General features: G+C 37.8%; 1 long non-coding RNA gene across 1 annotated transcript in view; it reads right to left on the bottom strand.

The window, feature by feature from the left end:
- LOC127482968 (uncharacterized) overlaps positions 1 to 18891 on the bottom strand; it is a 36582-nt gene extending 17691 nt beyond the window's left edge. The window contains exon 1 of the long non-coding RNA XR_007908960.2: positions 18595 to 18891. This is a non-coding gene — a long non-coding RNA (uncharacterized lncRNA). The remainder of the gene's footprint in view (positions 1 to 18594) is intronic.
- Positions 18892 to 19348: the final 457 nt, after the last annotated feature.

Here is a 19348-nt window from a genome sequence, read left to right as displayed (position 1 = left end):
GATTTCAACAGTTTGCACCCACACAGAAACATAAAGTGTAAAATACTGTTTGAGTACTAGTTATAGCATTAATTCACATTGTACAATACATAAGGACAGAGATCCTACATGAGGAGTAAGTGCAGAGTAACTCCTGTTGTTGACTTAACAAATTGATACTCTTGTTTATGGCGTCAGTAATCACCCTAGGCTCTTGTCATGAATTGCCAAGGCTATGGAAGCATTTTGAGTTTGCTGACTCTAATCTTATTTAGACAAGGTCATAGTCAAAGTGGAAGTTCTCTCCTTCCTTAAGAGAAAGGTACCTCCTTCTTTGTTGGCCCGTTCTTTCTACTGGGATCTCACTCGCAGAGATATTTCATTTAGGTCTTTTTTTTTCTTTTTTGCCAAGAGGGATAGTTTGACTTCTTCCTTCCCAATTTGTATCCCTTTCATTTCTTTTTCTTGCCTAATGGCTCTGGTTAAAATTCCCATACTATATTGAATAGCAGTGGTGAGAGTGAGCATCCCTGTCTGGTACCTGATCTCAGTGGAAATGCTTCCCCATTCAATAGGATACTGGCCATGGGTTTTTCATAAATTGCTTTGATTGTATTGAGGAATGTTCCTTCTATTCCCAGTTTGCTTAGAGTTTTTAATGTGAAAGGGTGTTGCATTTTATCAAATGCTTTCTGTGCATCTATTGAGATAATCATTTGGCTTCTCTTCAGTTTGTTAATGTGGTGTATCACATTGATTGATTTGTGAATACTGAATGATCCCTGCATACCAGGGATAAATCCCACTTGGTCTGGGTGGATGATCTTTCTGATGTGTTGTTGCATTCCATTGGCCAGAATTTTATTGAAAGATTTTTGCATCATGTTCATCAGGGATATTGGTCTGTAATTCTCTTTCTCTGCTGCATCTTTTTCAGGTTTAGGAATTAAGGTGATGCTGGCTCCTTAGAAAAAATTATGGGGGATTCCCTCTTTTTAGATTGTTCTGAATAGTTTGAGAAGATTTATAGTTAATTCTTCTTCTGTCTGGTAGAATTCAGCAGTGAATCCATCCAGTCCTGGGCTTTTCTTTGTTGGAAGGGCCTGTATTACTGATTCAATTTCTGACTCTGTTATGAGTTTCTTTAGTTTCTCTATGTCTTCGTGGTTCAATTTAGGTAGGTTGTATGTGTCCAGAAATCTATCCATTTCTGATAGATTTCCTTGTTTGCTGGCATACAACTCTTTGTAGTAATTTCTGATGATTCTATTTATTTCCGTTGTGTCTGTTGTTACATTCTCTTTTTCATCTCTGATTTTATTGACTTGGGTCTTTTCTCTTCTTTTTTTTAGTTAGTTGGGCCAATGGGGTGTCAATTTTGTTTATTTTTTCAAAAAACCAGCTCTTCATTTGGCTGATCTTTTGTAATTTTTTTTTGATTCAATTCTGTTGATTTCTTCTCCGATTTTAATTATTTCTCTTCTCCTACTAGATTTGGGTCTGGTTTGCCACAGTTTTTCTAGATCCTGGAGATGCATTGAAAGCTCATCTATTTGGTGTCTTTCCAATTTCTTGATATAGGCACCTATTGCTGTAAACTTTCCTCTTAACACTGCTTTTGCTGTATCCCATAAGTTTTGATATGTTGTGTTGTTGTCTTCATTTACTTCCAGAAAGTTTTTGATTTCTCTCTTGATTTCTTCTATGACCCAATGTTCATTCAGGAGCATGTTGTTCAGTCTCCATTTGTTTGCATATGCTTTAGGGTTTCCTGAGTTGCTAACTTCCAAGCTTCATTCCACATTGGTTTGAGAAGCTGCATTGTATGATTCCAATTCTTTTGAATTAGCTGAGACTTGCTTTATGGCCTAGTATGTGGTCAATCCTAGAGTAGGTTCCATGTACTGCTGAGAAGAATTGTATTATTTAAGTGTAGGATGAAAAGTTCTGTAGATATCTGTTAGATCCATTTGGACTATAGTGTTTATTAAATGTCCTGTTTCCTTGTTTATCTTCTATCTGCCAGAAGTGGAGTATTGAAGTCCCCCAGTACTATTGTATTGGAGTCTAAGTCTCCCTTTAATTTTCTTAACATATCTTTTAAATAACCCAGTGCCCTGTAATTAGGTGCATATATGCTTATAATAGTTACATCTTCCTGTTGAATTGATCCCTTAATCATTATATAGTACCTCTCTTTGTCTCCCTTAACAGTTTTTGTGTTAAAGTTTACTTTCTCTGATATTAAGATGGCTACGCCAGCTCATTTTTGGTTTCTGTTGGCATGGGATATCTTTTTCCAACCTTTCACTTTCAGTCTGCATGCATCTTTGTTGGAAAGGTGTTATTTCTTGTAAGCAGCAAATAGATGGGCTTTTTACCTTAACCCATTCAGCCAGTCTGTGCCTTTTAACTGGAGAGTTGAGGCCAGTTACATTCAGTGTGACTATTGATAAGTAATGACTTTGCCCTGCCATTTTCCCAAAGATATTTCTAATATATGCTTTTAACTTCCTGTGATCTTTTACTGAGAGATTTTCTTCCTTTACCTTCTTTCATATTGATGGTCATGTTTTTGTGTTTCTGTAACACATCTTTAAGCATCTTTTGCAAGGCTGGATGAGTGGTGACAAATTCTTTCAATTTCTGTTTGCTATGAAAGGTCTTTATTTCACCTTCATTCACAAATGATAGCTTTGCAGGATATAATATTCTGGGCTGACAGTTTTTCTCTCTTAGCACCTGGGCTATGTCTCGCCATTCCCTCCTAGCCTGTAGGTTTTCTGATGAGAAGTCTGCCATGAGTCTAATGGGAGATCCTCTGAGAGTAATCTGACATTTCTCTCTTGCACATTTTAGAATCTTTTCTTTCCGTTTCACTGTGGTGAGTTTGATTACAATGTGTCGTGGTGAGGATCTCTTTTGGTCATGTTAATTTGGGGTTCTATGTGCTTCCTGTACTTGGATGTCTTTGTCCTTCTCCAAACCCGGGGAGTTTTCTGCTAGTATCTCACTAAAAAGGCCTTCTAATCCTTTCTTTTTCTCCATACCTTCAGGAACTCCTAGAACCTGAATATTGGTTTTTTTTAATAATATCCTGTAGATTCCCAACAATATTTTTTAGATTTCTAATTTCCTCTTCTTTTCTTTGGTTTGACTTTATACTTTTTTGTTCTCTGTATTCTAATTCCGATATTCTCTCTTCTGCCTCACAGAAGTTTTTTCATTTGTTCTATAGAATTCTTCATTTTATTTTGGTTTCTCTAATATCTCAATTTCATGTTCTACTAAATTCCTCATTTCATTTTGTATCCTCCTTAAGATTTCATTTTCATAAGAGAGATTTTCTGTCCTGTCCCATATGTATTTCTGTAGTTCATGCATTTGGTTTTGATAACTTCTATATGTTCTTATCATAAACTTTTTGAAATCTGTATCTTGCATTTCTTCTATCTCGTCATCTTCATAATCTTGTATAGTAGTGTTATGTTCATTTGGGTGCATCATAATGTCTCCTTTTTCTTGTTTCCTCGGTTTCTGCATTTGTTGTTTGGTATTGTGGAGATATTCTTTGGTTTCTTCTTTTTATTTTTCAATTTGGTGGATTTTTTCATTATATTATGACTCTAGATTAAGTGGACTGTCTGCTTTTGGTGAATCTCTAGAAGCTTGGTGTGGGTATGGCCAGAGAGCTCTGTTTAGTTCTTCAGGGTTAAGGGTGCGCCAAAAGTGCCACACCCAGGTTTGGCATGGTAAATCTTCTCTCTCTCTCTCTCTTTCTTTTTATTTAGAAGGGAAGTTATTCCACTCAACTGAGCTCTTCTCCTCAATGACAATCAGTGCCTGAGCGCTAGCCTCAGTGGGTCTGCTCTGTCCCATGAACCACACAAAGGATCTGTGCAGTCCTCTGTGTAAGCTCAGATTCCCCTGCAATATCTCTCACTGGGTAGTCAAGGCTGCCCAAATTTGTGGTGTCTCCCACAGAGACGACTCATATTTCAGCCACAGCATGAGTTCTCCCACACACCCTGTTTTTTTTTTCCTCAGTCCCAGTTCATAAGCTCCACACATTCACTAGGTCTTAGTCTCCTGTTGTTTCTCCCCACCATAGTCAGGTTTTTCTGTTTGCCTGAGGGCGAGCACAGCCCCAAGCTGGTACAGCTGTTACATATGTCCAAAATGGCACCTGCTCTGTTGTCTCACTTGCCTTTGTAAGGTGAGTGGAGAGAGAATCGTGTCCATACCAGTCCCTTTTATTTTTTTATCTCCTCTTTTAGGCTGGTGTACTTTCCCCCACAGGGCTTTATGCCTCATTCCCTCTAGAATCTTCCTGCTGCTTTTCTGCCAGTGTCTAAGGCTACTGTGGTTTCATCTCACCTCCCTTTCCAGTGCTGGAGCAGAAACTCTCTCGGCAGCTGGGCTCCCAAGCCATGGGTGCCCATGCTGTCCACATAGGTCCACCGTGTCCCTCTAATTCTGGAAGAATTCCCTCTGCTGTTTTTTCCCTAACTCTTCCCTGAGACTACAGTATCTCCACTTTTATTAAACTATCTTTTCCTGGACTCTCAGTGAGCTCCCTCCCTATTCTACCATCTTGGAGACAAAACCAATCTGCATATTCTCATACATTATTTAGTTAATCCATGATTTGGTTTTTCTACATTACTCTGAGAAATTGAGAACTATGTATTCTTTTAAAAATGTGAAATTATTTACCCCAACGCAAGTGACATCTTTGTCAAATAAACAGATAACGAGTACTAATGATAAACTCCAGCATTATAAGAAAGCAGATTAAAACCATTTTAGGGCTTCTATTCAAAAACACCACTCTCTTATAAGAAAAGAGGGTAGTTTTATCAACAAAGAAACTCTCTGGGCAAGTGTAAATGTTGTCTGCAGCTATGCTTACCAAGTGAAAAAAAAGATAATGCCCAGGATGTTCATTTCCAAACTTGTTGGGTAAAGAATAGATTTCAAATGTGTTTCCAAAAACATTCATTATAAAACAGTCAGGTTTACACTTTTGAATTGTTAGTTACTAAGTCATATAAAAAGTTCATATTCCAAGGATTTTTCAGCTTGCTGTGAGCAAAACACTGTGTGTCAATTCACATTTGACACACTAAAATACTTTTAAAAATATTCTGAATTGGCCTTTTAAAAACAATTCAGGCATTCAACTTTATGTATTCACCTCTATCCGTACTTAAATATGAACATGTGGAAAAGAAGTTCACCAGGGGATAGATAATATGCAGCAATTTGAAGCAAGGAAACATGACTTGACATCTTGTCTGGTTGACAGAAAACCAAATAATAGACAGCTTGCAATAGCAAAAACTCATGCTAGAACTGTTTCAGAGGATTATGTCCTGAAAGCATAAGTAACCCTTTGAATCAATTTCTGAGACTAGATGCAGCAACTAATCTTATGATTCACATTCAATAGATACTAGAAAAAAATAATCATTTTATATCCTTTCATGAATCATAATGGATAGTGTAAATCTGACCTTTCAAAGATAAAATGTCAGGGTCTGCACTGTGGCATAGCTAGTAAAGCTGCCACCTACCATGTCAGCATCTCATATGGGTGCTGGTTCAAATCCTGGCTGTACCACTTGTAACCCAGATCTCTGCTATGGCCTGGGAAAGCAGTGGAAGATGGTCCAAGTGCTTGGGCCCCTGCACCCACGTGGAAGACCTGGATGAAGCTCCAGGCTCCTGGCTTCGGATCAGCCCAGCTAAAGCCCTTGTGGCCATCTGGGGAGTGAACCAGCAGATGGAAGACTTCTCTCTCTTTCTCTGCCTCTACCTCTGTAATTCTGCCTTTCAAATAAATAAATAAATAAATAAATCTTTAAATAAAAAGATAAAACATATTCTAGACTTGCTTTATTTTTATTTATTTATTTATTTATTGACAGGCAGAGTGGACAGTGAGAAAGAGAGACAGAGAGAAAGGTCTTCCTTTGCCGTTGGTTCACCCTCCAATGGCCGCCACAGCTGGCGCACTGCGGCTGGCACACCGCGCTGATCCGATGGCTGGAGCCAGGTACTTATCCTGGTCTCCCATGGGGTGCAGGGCCCAAGCACTTGGGCCATCCTCCACTGCACTCCCTGGCCACAGCAGAGAGCTGGCCTGGAAGAGGTGCAACTGGGACAGAATTCAGCGCCCTGACTGGGACTAGAACCCAGTGTGCCAGCGCCGCAAGGCAGAGGATTAGCCTAGTGAGCCGCGGCACCAGCTTAGACTTGCTTTAAGGATTTTGAGATCACACTGTCTTTGGTTTCATGCCTTCAGATACTTGAAATGCTCTTTCTTAAATAGCCAGCATGTATTTATCCCCTCACCCACCAGGGTGCTTTGTCTTACATACCCACTTAAGGCGCTAGAGAATGGAGGCGGGATCTCACAATTGGAGTACATATATTCTAACTGTATTGAAATTTAGATTCAAAGGATATTTTGACATTATTGAATTCATGCCTTCATTACAAAGATAGTATAAATGAACTTCTATGTCCTGAGACCACAATCTTCCAAGATCCACATTCTTCTTGTAGCAAACTTTTATACAGTGAAGTGTTCATCTCAAAAAATAACTTTCTTGTTAAGAGGTTTAACTCTTAGAAAATATTTATAATTTAACAGAACTCTTCCTCTTACTATTTTCAGTCTGTTCTAATAATAGCATTTGGAGGGGCTGGCATTGTGGTGCAGCAGGTTAATGCCCTGGCCTAAAGTGCCAGCATCCCATATGGGTGCCGGTTCTATCTTGGCTGCTCCACTTCCAATCAAGCTCTCTGCTGTGGCCTGGGAAAGCAGTAGAAGATGGACAAGTCCTTGGGCCCCTGTACCCACATGGAAGACCTAGAAGAAGCTCCTGACTCCTGGCTTCGGATTGGCACAGCTCCAGCCGTTGTGGCCAATAAGGGAGTGAACTATTGGATGGAAGACCTCTCTCTCTCTCCCTCTCTCTCTCTCTCTCCCTCTCCTCTCTGTAACTCTGACTTTCAAATAAACAATTAAATCTTTTAAAAAAAATACCATTTGGAGAAGATAGTAAATTTGTTTCCTCTCTTTGAAACTGCTCTCATATATTTACAGTCAATTAGCTTATCACTATTTTTACATTTTGCTTCTTTATTTTTGTCCTTTTTATGCTGAATTTTCCCAATTTATAGTTATTTCCATTTTGAGATGATTTTCCTGATTATATCTCTATATTCTTTCTCATTTTCAGTATCTTTCCTTGGGGTTATGCAAAAATGAAAGCAATTTTCCAAGAATATTCTAGCCCAATAGTAGATCCATTATTTGAATTTGGTACCCACGATTACATTTCTCTTAATGAAATCTAATGGATCATTAGCTGTTGAGTAATTTTGTAAAACTTGGACTCCCATTGTGTCTTTGAGTAATGAAAATTCTTGAAAACAAGACCATGACTGTACCTTCCATACTGAATATTGCCTTGCCCCAAGTAGTTATCAAATAAGGAACAAGAATAGGTCAAATGAATTAATGCTTTTAAATTTTTCTCAAACAATCAAACTCTAAGATATTAGCCCACTGACCTTCAGGGAGTCAACAGTACTTCTGCTCTGTTGTGTTATATTGCCTGGTTTCATCCCCATGGCTGTCACCTCCTGATCACAGTGTGAGGGCTACACACTCTGGATGACATCCTCATCGCACACAGGAAAAGACCTGAGGAACTGGCTAACTTAGTCTACCCATTATTTTTGTCAGGAAAACAAAATCTAACCCAACAGACTTCTACTTACATCTCATTGATCAGAAATGCATCACATAGTCAATACTAGCTAGAAGGTAGCAAAGGGAAGAATTGATTATGTATATATATATATATATATATATGCAGACACTCTAACCACACATACAATAATAAAATTACGCCAACTACAGTGGTCCACCTACGCATTCATTATTTAAAAAGTTTTAAAATAAATTTTCTAGGTAAAATAGAATAAGAAACTCAATAGCTCCTAATACCCTGGATCACTGTATTTTTGTATTTCATATATTTTATTCTATTTTTAGGTATACCTGTACAGGCATTTGGCTGAGCCTGTGAAAGTATAAATGACTACTTAGTAAAACTAAGATTATGTGCTGGACATGAAAGAGTTCAGAATTCTATAGATAATAAAAAAAACAAATATTAAGAAAAAACATTTACTTTACATGTTATACTTTTGCTTAGATATAATTTTATTGTTATATATACACATATTTTTTCTGGTCACATTCTCAGCTGTGTGTAATGGATCACTGCCCTTTCATTTATTTGAGTATGCAGCCTTCATTCTATTGGATCACTTTAATAATATCTCCTGTCAACACAGCTAATAACATTATTTAGGAGATCTCTAGCATTTTTCCTGAGTTTCAGAAGGCCTTCTGTGCATATCCAAAGCCCTCCTCCACATTGTTAGGAACTGTGCCAGGTCTTCTGTTATGTATTCAGTTACATCTGCTCCTTCCACACATTTGGGATACCAGGAACACAGATGTTCTTGGCTCCTAGCCATTTCCAGCATTGTTTCCTCTGCAAGTAAATTTTTCATTACAAATTTATCAAAGCATGTTACTTCCTGTTGGTCCTTCATGCCAGGTCTGCCATATTGTAGTAATAGCCTTTAAAACATTATTTATTTATTTGAAAGGCATAGTTATAGAGAGAGGGAGAGACAGGAAGAGATACTCAATCCGCTAGTTAACTCTCCCAAATGGCCTCAACATCTGGAGCTGAGCCAGATCAGACAGGAGCCTTAAGGTACATCTGAATCTTCCCCATGGATGCAGGGGTCCAAGAACTTTTTGGAAGTGGAGCAGCCAGGACTGGCACCAGCACCCATTTAGGATGCTGGTGTTGCAAGTGACATCCTGACCCATGCCACAATGCTAGCCCCAAAGTAGTAGCCTTTTTCGTTATGCTTTCCCTCTCATCTCTTGTAGGTCCTCATGAGCAAACTTTACCTTATAGAAGATTATAGTTCAGTATAGATAACTTGAGCTTTGTAATGAAAGGATCTAATAGAGATTAGCTCCACATGTTGCAAAAAGGGAATATAAAACAACAAGTGTAGATATTCATTTCAGAATACCAAGTAGAGTAACTGTCAAATTATTGATGATAATGTACTAGTTTTCAAGCTTACATGAAAATTAAAATACTAAGAATTACCTGGGGTAATTAATAAATTCCAATTCTAATCCCATCCCAGACTTACTGATTCCAAATATCAGGGAGAACTGTGGAAATGTATAGTTTCAAGTAATTTTTGTGATCAGAATTTTGAGAAATATAGTGGTATTCACTTGTAGCACAGAAGAGAGTACAAACTTTAAGTTTGTACTCTTAAAATAGAGTTAAGATGACTTCCCCATGGTGCACAGATAAAATACAGATAATGTAAACAATGAAGAGTAGTTCCTGTAGGCAGAGAGTTCTTCCCTTGGTGATAAGTCTTAAGATGTCTTTTTGTGCCTGCTTTTTTTTTTTTTCATATCATATCAAATGAAAGATTGATTGGAAGCACAATAAGAGGGTTAAAGAATTCTTCATAAGAGTTTTCTCAGGAAGGAAAAGAAAACCCAAGGGAAAGAATCAGAACATCCTTGCACTTGAGTGAGCAAACCCTGCTGATCAATAAGCTTGTTCCACTGAACACTAAACCTTCCCACCACAGGATGCTGCACTGCAGGGGAAGAACACTGGGCTATACACAAAGGGTGGGGTTTCTATGAAAAGACTAGAGGTGGGATGCATGGGGAGTCAGACCCACAGGAGGAAAATCTGTGCCTTTAATCCTTTTCAAAATACTTTTCAGTTGAAAGAAGACCAAAGTCACAATATTCTGATCCTCCTCCTCTCTTTTGAAATTAATCATATTATTTATTATGACCAATGTGAAATCGTCAGTCAGTCTCTTAAATTATTTAAATGAAACTATTCCACTTGATTTGGCACTAATGCTCAAATGGTTTTAAGAAGTAATAATAGCTATTGGGGGGGATTTTAAATGCAGACTTAGAAAATCTCTGCTGGTACTGTGCTTTCTATTAAACAGAGGTATAGAAGCCTGCTGTCCCCATTATAACTGTAACTCACCATGAGGCAACAGAGTTAGTAATATCAGCACTACTCCCTGTGGAAATACGCAGGATGGAAAAAATTCAAATATCTCTTATATAACTTCAGCTGGTAGATCTATGGAGATAGTTCATGACTCAAAAAAACAGATTAGATGGATGGATAGAGGATGATGATGATGATAGATATGATATATAGATAGATAAATAGATACATAGATAGATATAGGTAGGTAGATATATATAGATATGGCATATATTTTTTTTTTGACAGGCAGAGTGGACAGTGAGAGAGAGAGAGAGAAAGGCCTTCCTTTGCCGTTGGTTCACCCTCCAATGGCCGCCGCGGCTGGCACTCTGCGGCCGGTGCACCGCGCCTATCTGAAGGCAGGAGCCAGGTGCTTATCCTGGTCTCCCGTGAGGTGCAGGGTCCAAACACTTGGGCCATCCTCCACTGCACTGATATGGTATATGATATTATATGATATATTTTAGTTATTATTTTGAGGTGACAGCCTGGTAAACTATGCCTATTATCTGCAAACTCTTTAAAGCTACTCTAAGCATTTCACAAAGAACAATAATTGTTTATTGATCCAAGTGTTAACAATGTATCAATGAAGTCTAGAAATAAGACTCAAGGGCTTTTAATGCACTTTTCTATTATCTATAATATCAATATATATACATGCATGTTTGTATGCTTTCAAAATCTCATATGATTTTTGTTATAAACAGCTACTCAAAAGTTTGGAAGAACTTAGCATGTTTGATTTCCAAGACGCCTAACACTTTTATGCCTTTTTATTAATATAATAAATGTATGTGCTAGAGAATTCTTAAGACAACAAACATGAAACCACAATGAAGATGTAAAGTATTCTTATTGCTTTGTCATGATAAAAAGCAGAAATAGTAAAGCAGCAAACATTTTCTATCTATTCAAGGTATTCAGTAAATGTTTTCTGTATTTGAATAAAGATGAGAAAAAAGAGGTTCAATTTTCCCATATCTGTGCCACAGAATAGAGCCACCAAAGATGCACAGGCAGAAAACCAGATAAGATAATTTACACACCTTATGGAAAGATTTTTAAAAAATCAAATATTCCTCTATGTATGATGATTATTTGGGTTTCTCTTTTTATGGCAATATACAGAGATCACAATTTCAGTAAATACTCCGTTCCAAATAATATTTCCTTTTTCTTCTAATTGTGAAAGCAGCATTATCAATCTTCCTTTCTGATTTGCCCCTCCTTATCCAATACAGAATGACAAGTTTTCTTATAACTTATTGTAATTAAAAATAAATAATAGTGCCTGACAATCAGTCTCAGGTTTGGGTGGAAATGAGCGCTTAATCCAGGCTCTGCAACCTGATCCACAGTGACTATATCCAAGGGTAACTTGGGAATGCATTCAGAGCCAACTTCTCCAGAATTTGCTACATGAATACAGAGGAAAGGGTCTCTTTTCTCTTGAGACTATATAGTTATTAACATCCATCTTTCCCACCATATGAAGAGAGCCAACCTTTGGTAAAACAGAAGAAAGGCAACACTGAGAAAGCTGCAGAGATAAGTAAGAAGAGAATGAAAGAGAGGAATAAATGAGAGACAACAAGTGAGACCTGACCAACTGCCTGACATCTTAAATTCAGCCACGCCCAGAGGTGTCCTGGATTACGTCAGTTTGAGTTCAACTCCTTTTACGTATAACAGACGAAGTTGTGGCTAATACTAACACAAAAACATATATCAGCAGATCTGAAGAAAAATCTATCTGAATAAATTTAGTAGAATGCATAATTGTTTTTATCTTTTCAAAACAAAAATACTCCATGGGTTATTTCTTTCCAACTCACTTTTCCCATTGCTCCCTTCTTTCAAAAATCCTTAGGTGGGTTCATGGCTCACTGAGCTACATTTGATAAAATAAAAATGAGACTCAATAATATTTTTGAAATAAACGACAATGCATTAACTTCACAGAAGGCTATTCCCACAGTTCCATGGCCTTGCCACAATGTCCAGAGTAGAAAAATACACATATCATTCCCTTAGGAGTAAAATATAATGAAAAAGAAAAGAAGGGCATTAAGAAAAAGACAATTGTCAGTCACAGGGATGTCTTGCTGAAAATCCCCCTTAATTTCTTCTTGCTTTTTTTAAATCACCTCTTGACAGACCAAGGGACAGAAAGGATCAAACTAGTGAACCAAAAACTCAAGCAAAGGAAGATGTGAGGGTATTGGGATAATTAAGTTCCTGAAATGCTAAGGCTTTTCCATGATTATGTCAAAATTAAAGTAAAAGTCACATGAAACACCCTTCAGATCTATGTCCTAATCCCACCCCGGTACCTGGCAAACCTTGAGAAGCCAGAGTGACGATTGCCGATTTACCTTTCTGTGCTGAAAATGAAAGTTGAAAGTTAAGTGGCAACATAAAGCTAAGCACCTCTGAGACTTGAGTTTCAAGTCTGGACTAGACAGAAATGACAGAAAATCATTAAGAACAGAGGCATTAAAAGGTCAGAAATAAATTGTTATCAAGCCCTGTTTGACCATTTTATCAGTCAGAATTTTCTCTTTGCTCTCAAGAATGCAGTAGCATTTTCTTATCTCTGGAGATGAATATGGTATTATCAGGGTTGTACATATACGTTCATATTCCGATTCTGAGACTGTTTGGGTAAAACCACTATTTGTAATAAAATTATATTCTCAAATAGTTTTGCAAAAACACATAATCATTTTATTTCCAGTTGTCTGGAATGTTCCTTAGTGTAAAGATGGTATGAAGTTTATTCTTGGTCGAGGAGACAGCCGGCAGTACCTTTAGGTATTTACACTTCATTTCAATTCTTGGTGAGATTTTTAGCTCCAAATCCAAGTCAGAGTCCCAGGGTAAGCATCTCTCTCTGTGTCTCTCTCTATCTTTTGCACTCCCTCCTTCCCTTTCCTTCACCCCACTACTCTCCCCATGGCTCACCCACCCCCTTCCTTTCTCTCCCTCCATCCATTTGTCAGGTACCTATGGTGATTTACCATCCTAGCTGCAAGTGATCAGGGAACACTCATGCAAATCTCTCAGAACAAAAATTGATCTTCAGCTAAATGAGCATGTTAGTGAATCAAAATTTGGATAATCTGTGTTTAAATTGTGAAAGTGGAAAATGATGGGTTAAGGGATTGAGTGTAGGAGAGGAAAGAGCCTTAATCATTTTGGCAATTAGTATGTAATGTCCTAAAATGATTCACTAATCACTCTGCAGCTGGTATACTGAAAAAACACAGGGTACAAAAGCATTCCTCAAATGTCATAGTCCTTGGGAATTCACACTTTGAAAAGAATGTAAAGCTGTAGTTTGCCCTCTGAAATTATATGACAAAATCTCTGATAAACACATGTGACCTATAGTTTAGTCATTTTTAATTATATATGACATGTTAGTGAAAGCTACTTAAAGTTTCACCATCTTTCAGTAGGACAGCACATTTGCCAAGAATAAAGTTTATACCAAATCTTCAAGGATTTTTTTTACCAGGGCTTCTTTGAGTCACAACCATATAGGTCAGGGCAATGTTATTTCTCTGGATCTACTAAATCAAAATCTGCAGATTCTACTTCAATAGACAATTACACCTGCAGATTTTTCATAATTACAAGTCTTAATACTTGCAGTATCATATCTACCATCCCAAATTAAAAAAAAAAAGAAATCAAGACGGGAAGGAAGGATGGAAGGGAGGAAGGGCAGAAAGACGGGAAAGAAAAAGAAAACACTGAAAATAGCATTCAAGGATTACATTTGAGGTTTTGGCTTATATATCATGAAACACAATGTGATGCTCAAAATATTAGAGCTTTTATTTCAGAAGAAACTGTTGATTTGAACCCACCCACAGTTGATGAAAAATGGAAAATTAAATAATTATATGCTTCTAATTACCCATTTTCCCTTTAAATGCCCACATAAAGGGATATTTATTTATTCATTCATTCATTCATTTAAAAAGAAGAATGATACAGAAAGAGGGAGAAACAGAGAGAGATCTTTCATCCACTGGTTCACTCCCCCAAATGGCTGCCATATGGTCAGGGATAGGCCAGGCTGAAACCAGGAGCCTAGAGCTCCGCTCAGGTCTCTTGTGTGTGGCAGACACTTGGGCCGTCTTCTGCTGCTTTCCCAGGGGCATTAGTAGGGAGCCAGATTAGAAGTAGAGCAGCTGGGACTCAAACCAGCACTCTGACATGGGACTCCAGCATTGGCATCCGTGGTTTAACTTGCTGTGCTTCAACGCTAACCTCACAAATTTTTTTCTGTTTTGTATTCGCATGTTAAGCCCACTACCATTCTTGAACTGTCTCTGCCTCACCACAATGTAATCAAAAAGAAAAATGTTGATTGAGCAATGGCTATTTGCTTCTGATGTAGCCTTTCTTTAAATTTAGTAAGTTATTGGGCCATTTCATTCCACTTCATTAACAGAATTGGTATCCACTTACCTATGATTTGTTCTCTACAGTGAAAAAAATCAGAGATATTACACAGGAGGTATAGTAGGCTGACAGTTGTCAAGGTTGCTCCCAGAGCCATTAAAGGCTCCTTTTATGCTACCCAAACGCAGATTGTAAAACCCATTCAAGTTATCCAGAAACCCTAAGGTTATAATGCTGCTCATTTATGGAATGCTTTTATTCAAGAATTCAAAGTGCTGTGTAGGAAATCATTGTGACAAAAGCTTCCTTACCTAATTACGAAGTGTTGCATGCATGTATAGTTAATTTGGGGCAGAAAACATGTAAGTAGTTAATCCATGTGAAGAAATACAATATTATATTGATTATACCTTGATTTGAACACATTACAGGTTGTTATTGTTTTTTTAATTTTTTTAAGAAAATGGTTAACATTTATGTGTTTGTCCACACATTTTTGCTACATAGAGCTAAGAGCAATTTATGGATGAACATATTCATAGAGTTCAATTAACCTACAACTCATGCACAAGAGTTAATAGACTCCTATAAATCATCAGCTAATTTATTCATCCTGTCATCTGAATAAATATTGCAAGCCATTTCTGGAGCGAGGCAGCTTCTCTCCGTTCCTCTTCTATTTGGCCTGAGCTTGTGCGGCAGTGCCTCTGAGCCCCTGTCACTGGAAGGAAAGAGTTATTCGTTCTTTTATAAATAAGAGCACAAAGTCTTTCTCTCTGTATTAGCTTTTTTACCCAGCTAAATGAATTATTTAGTTAGAATGAGAATAGCACTAAATTCATTGATCTTTACCTACTTAAAAGAAGAGCAAACAGAAATTTCGAAAAGACGGATGCAATTCTCCATTCCATGCATAGAGACTGCAGGAATTGGAGGTGAAGAGGACGCAGCTGCATTTCTTAACTTTTGAATGAAAAGCAATTATGCCAAGAGCCTTCATTTTAGATTGTCAGCATGGGCCTGTGTCATACCCATCCTGACACTCCCAAACTGAAGATTTTAAAGGCCTCCTGCCTTTGTCATTGAGACACCTGTCACCAACTACACTGAATCAGCATCTCTAGATGCTGGGAAATACATATTCAACATGAATCTATGTAAGACACAACAGTAGGGAGGCTGGAATTCTTCAGAATCCTTAAAGGGGAAAAAATGAAAGAAAATGTAAGCCAAAAAAGAAGCTGAAGTTGTAAGGAAATTTTCCACCCTATAAAATATACTTCTAACCCCATTTTCATTTGTTTGCAATTGAAGTCACTAATCTCAATGTGATGTTAAGAATGTAAAATCCTGCCAATTCTTTTAAAACTATTTTGTCTATAAATACGACTCAAAGAATGTCTTAGATAAAAATGTGTTCCTCTATGGAGTGTTTAGCCATTTGGATGTATTTGTATAGCAAATATATAAACATGTATTTCTGAAGGCCTTGTTCTTATTTTACAACAGAATAATAATTAATGAGGTTGAAATAATTCACCATCACATAGTCTGTTCTTTAGGAAATATGACAAAAGAAAAAGAAACTGATTTTTTTTTTTTTTTTTTTGGACAGGCAGAGTGGACAGTGAGAGAGAAAGAGACAGAGAGAAAGGTCTTCCTTTGCCATTGGTTCACCCTCCAATGGCCGCTGCTGCCAGCACACTGCAGCCAGCACACCGCGCTGATCGGAAGCCAGGAGCCAGGTGCTTCTCCTGGTCTCCCATGGTGTACAGGGCCCAAGCACTTGGGCCATCCTCCACTGCACTCCTGGGCCACAGCAGAGAGCTGGACTGGAAGAGGAGCAACCGCAACAGAATCTGGCGCCACGACCAGGACCAGAACCCGGGGAACCAGCACCGCAGGCGGAGGATTAGCCTACTGAGCCGCGGCGCCAGCAAAAACTGATTCTTTACAGTACTAGAAAACTTTTTGTACTCTCTCCATGTTATATCTCTTTTTCAAATACATTTATTATTCATTCACACCTTCTTCATCCTTGTCCTCCTGCTTAGGATCACATCCATGAGTCAATTGCAAACGCAGTGCTCATTTCCCGCTTACTCAAGTATATCAAGATATTCAATTTATGATTTCTGAATTCAAAAGAGACATCTCCCAGAACTCCAAGTGTCACCTAGAAGAACTCAGAGTTTTATAGTTCAACAGCTTAGCTATCTTTCTAAAGGAAGACTAATAATTTTAATCCCTTATTAGCTATTTGATAGCAAGCATAAAAATATATTCAATGTTAAAAATTAATAATTTTATATAACCAGTAGAATAACAAAATCAAATACATAATATAGTATGAGTTCAAAATCCAATCCTTTAAAGTATAAGATTTTATCTCTTGGGGCCAGCACTGTGGTGTAGCGGGAAAAGCTGCAGCCTGCAGTGCCAGCATCCGATATAGGCGCCAGTTTGGGACCCAGCTGCTCCACTTCTGATTCGGCTCTCTGCTGTAGCCTGGGAAAGCAGTAGAAGATGACCCAAGTCCTTGGGCCCCTGCACCCACATGGGAAGACCCAGAGAAAGTTCCAGGCTCCTGGCTTAGGATCAGCAGAGCTCTGGTGTTGCGGCTAATTTAGGAGTGAACCAGCAAATGGAAGACCTCTCTCTCTGTGTAACTCTGACTTTGAAATAAATAAATAAATCTTTAAAACAAAGATTTTATGTGCTATCGATATTAGGAATATGGTAATAAACAGATCTTCAATTGTAGTCTATTTTTAGCTTGACAAATCATCAACAGCCAAATTACTAAAAAATAAATTTTTAGATTAAAGGAATATTTCAGGAATCTTTACAAAGCATGCATGTTTACAATTAAATTTTAATAACTCTTGACACCAAATGAAACAACAAAATTATAGCATTAGTTCAGAACTTCAGACATCAGACAAACTCCATTGGAATGCAGAGGAAGTACAATCCATTTATTCACATGGCAAAACCATGATGGGAAAAATTAGGAATAAAAGAATTTTTGGCAGCAAGTACTTGACAATATGTCTGAAAGTTCAAGCCAATAATATTTTATCATGTAGAATACAATTTTCATCCATTTTCTTCTAGCACTGGCAACGGTTTATTTATTAACTTACTAAAACACCTTAGTGGTTCTAATTTCTTCTACTTTATTCAACAGAATCTATTTAATTGAAGACATTAATGTGATTAATGTCCAGTCACCAACACATGAGATCATAGACGTGATACTCTCTGATATGAAACAATCAACTTTGCATTTCATTCTTTCATTTCTATGAAACTAGAAATTTTGGGCAAGTAGTGGAGTTAGACAAATGGAATATTATTTTTTCCTCATCTGTCATACTAGGGTAGACAAGAGTTTGCATGTTATACAATATTCACGTTTCCTTCTTCTTGGGCCTATATAGTTCAGCCTAAATGCTATTTTGAGTTTCATTTGATGACCAATCCTAGTACTTATCAAACAATGCATTGATTGTGAATGAATGATTAAAGCTTAAGCTCTCTCTTAAGGTCAATGAACTGGAAGCCAAGAAATTACCAGACTAGATATTGAAACAAAAAACAACATAGGGACTAGTACTGTGGCCACCTGCAACATCAGCAGGCCATATGGTCATCAGTTCAAGCCTGGTAGCTCCGCTTCTGATCCAGCTCACTGCTAATGCACCTGGGAAAGCAACAGAAGATGGCTCAAGCACTTGGGCCCCTGCACCCACATGGGAGACCTGGATGAAACTCTTGGCGCCTGACTTTGGTCTGGCATAGCCCTGGCCATTTCAGCCATTTGGGGAGTGAATCAGCAAATGGAAGATGTCTTTCTCTTTCTCTCTCTCTCTCTCTCTCATTTTGCATTTCAAATAAACAAATAAAAATCTTAAAAAAAAAAAAAACACACAAAAGAACCTAAGATTTTTTTGAACAGTCCTATGAATTTTATACATTCATTATCTAGATAACAAAATGGAAAATCAAAGAACTTACACAATAAATACTTAGCACTGACCTGATTAAAACCAGGATAAGTTAAAACCCAATGTTTGGGGCCGGCGCCATGGCGCAGCAGGTTAATCCTCCGCCTACGGCGCTGGCATCCCATATGGGTGCCAGGTTCTAGTCCTGGTTGCTCTCTGCTGTGGCCTGGGATAGCAGTTGGAGGATGGCCCAAGAGCTTGGGCGCCTGCATCCGCGTTGGAGACCAGGAAGAAGCACGTAGCTCTTGGCTTTAGATCAGCACAGCTCCAGCCATTGCAGCCATCTGGAGAGTGAACTAACAGAAGGAAGACCTTTGTCTCTCACTGTCTGTAACTCTACCTGTCAAATATACAAATAAAAATCTTAAAAAAAAATGTTCCCACAATTCAAATCATTGTATTTGCTTAATATTTTTTTATTTTGATATTCAAGTAATAGTTGGCTCTCGCAGGTTGAAAATACTATCATTATACGAAATTACTTTTTAAAAATAATTTATAATTTTGTTTTTAGTGTAAATAAGCAAAATAACACTTTTCCAATGACACTCATGTCCTAATCCCTGAAACTAGTGAATAAAGGGAGACACTAAAAAGTTCATGGAAAATGGAATTAAAAGATAACATGGGATGGGTGTTTGGCTTAGTGAATAAGACACTGGCTAGGATTCCACATTCCACACTGAAGTACTTCAATTCAATTCCTGGATCTCACTCCTGACTCCACCTTATTGCAAATGTAGACCCTGGGAGGTAGCAAACATAGCTCCGGTAGTTGGTGTACTA

Source organism: Oryctolagus cuniculus, chromosome 4 (genome assembly GCF_964237555.1).
Source record: "Oryctolagus cuniculus chromosome 4, mOryCun1.1, whole genome shotgun sequence".
NCBI classification, from domain to species: domain Eukaryota; kingdom Metazoa; phylum Chordata; class Mammalia; order Lagomorpha; family Leporidae; genus Oryctolagus; species Oryctolagus cuniculus.
This window is presented reverse-complemented; position numbering and strand designations above follow the sequence as displayed.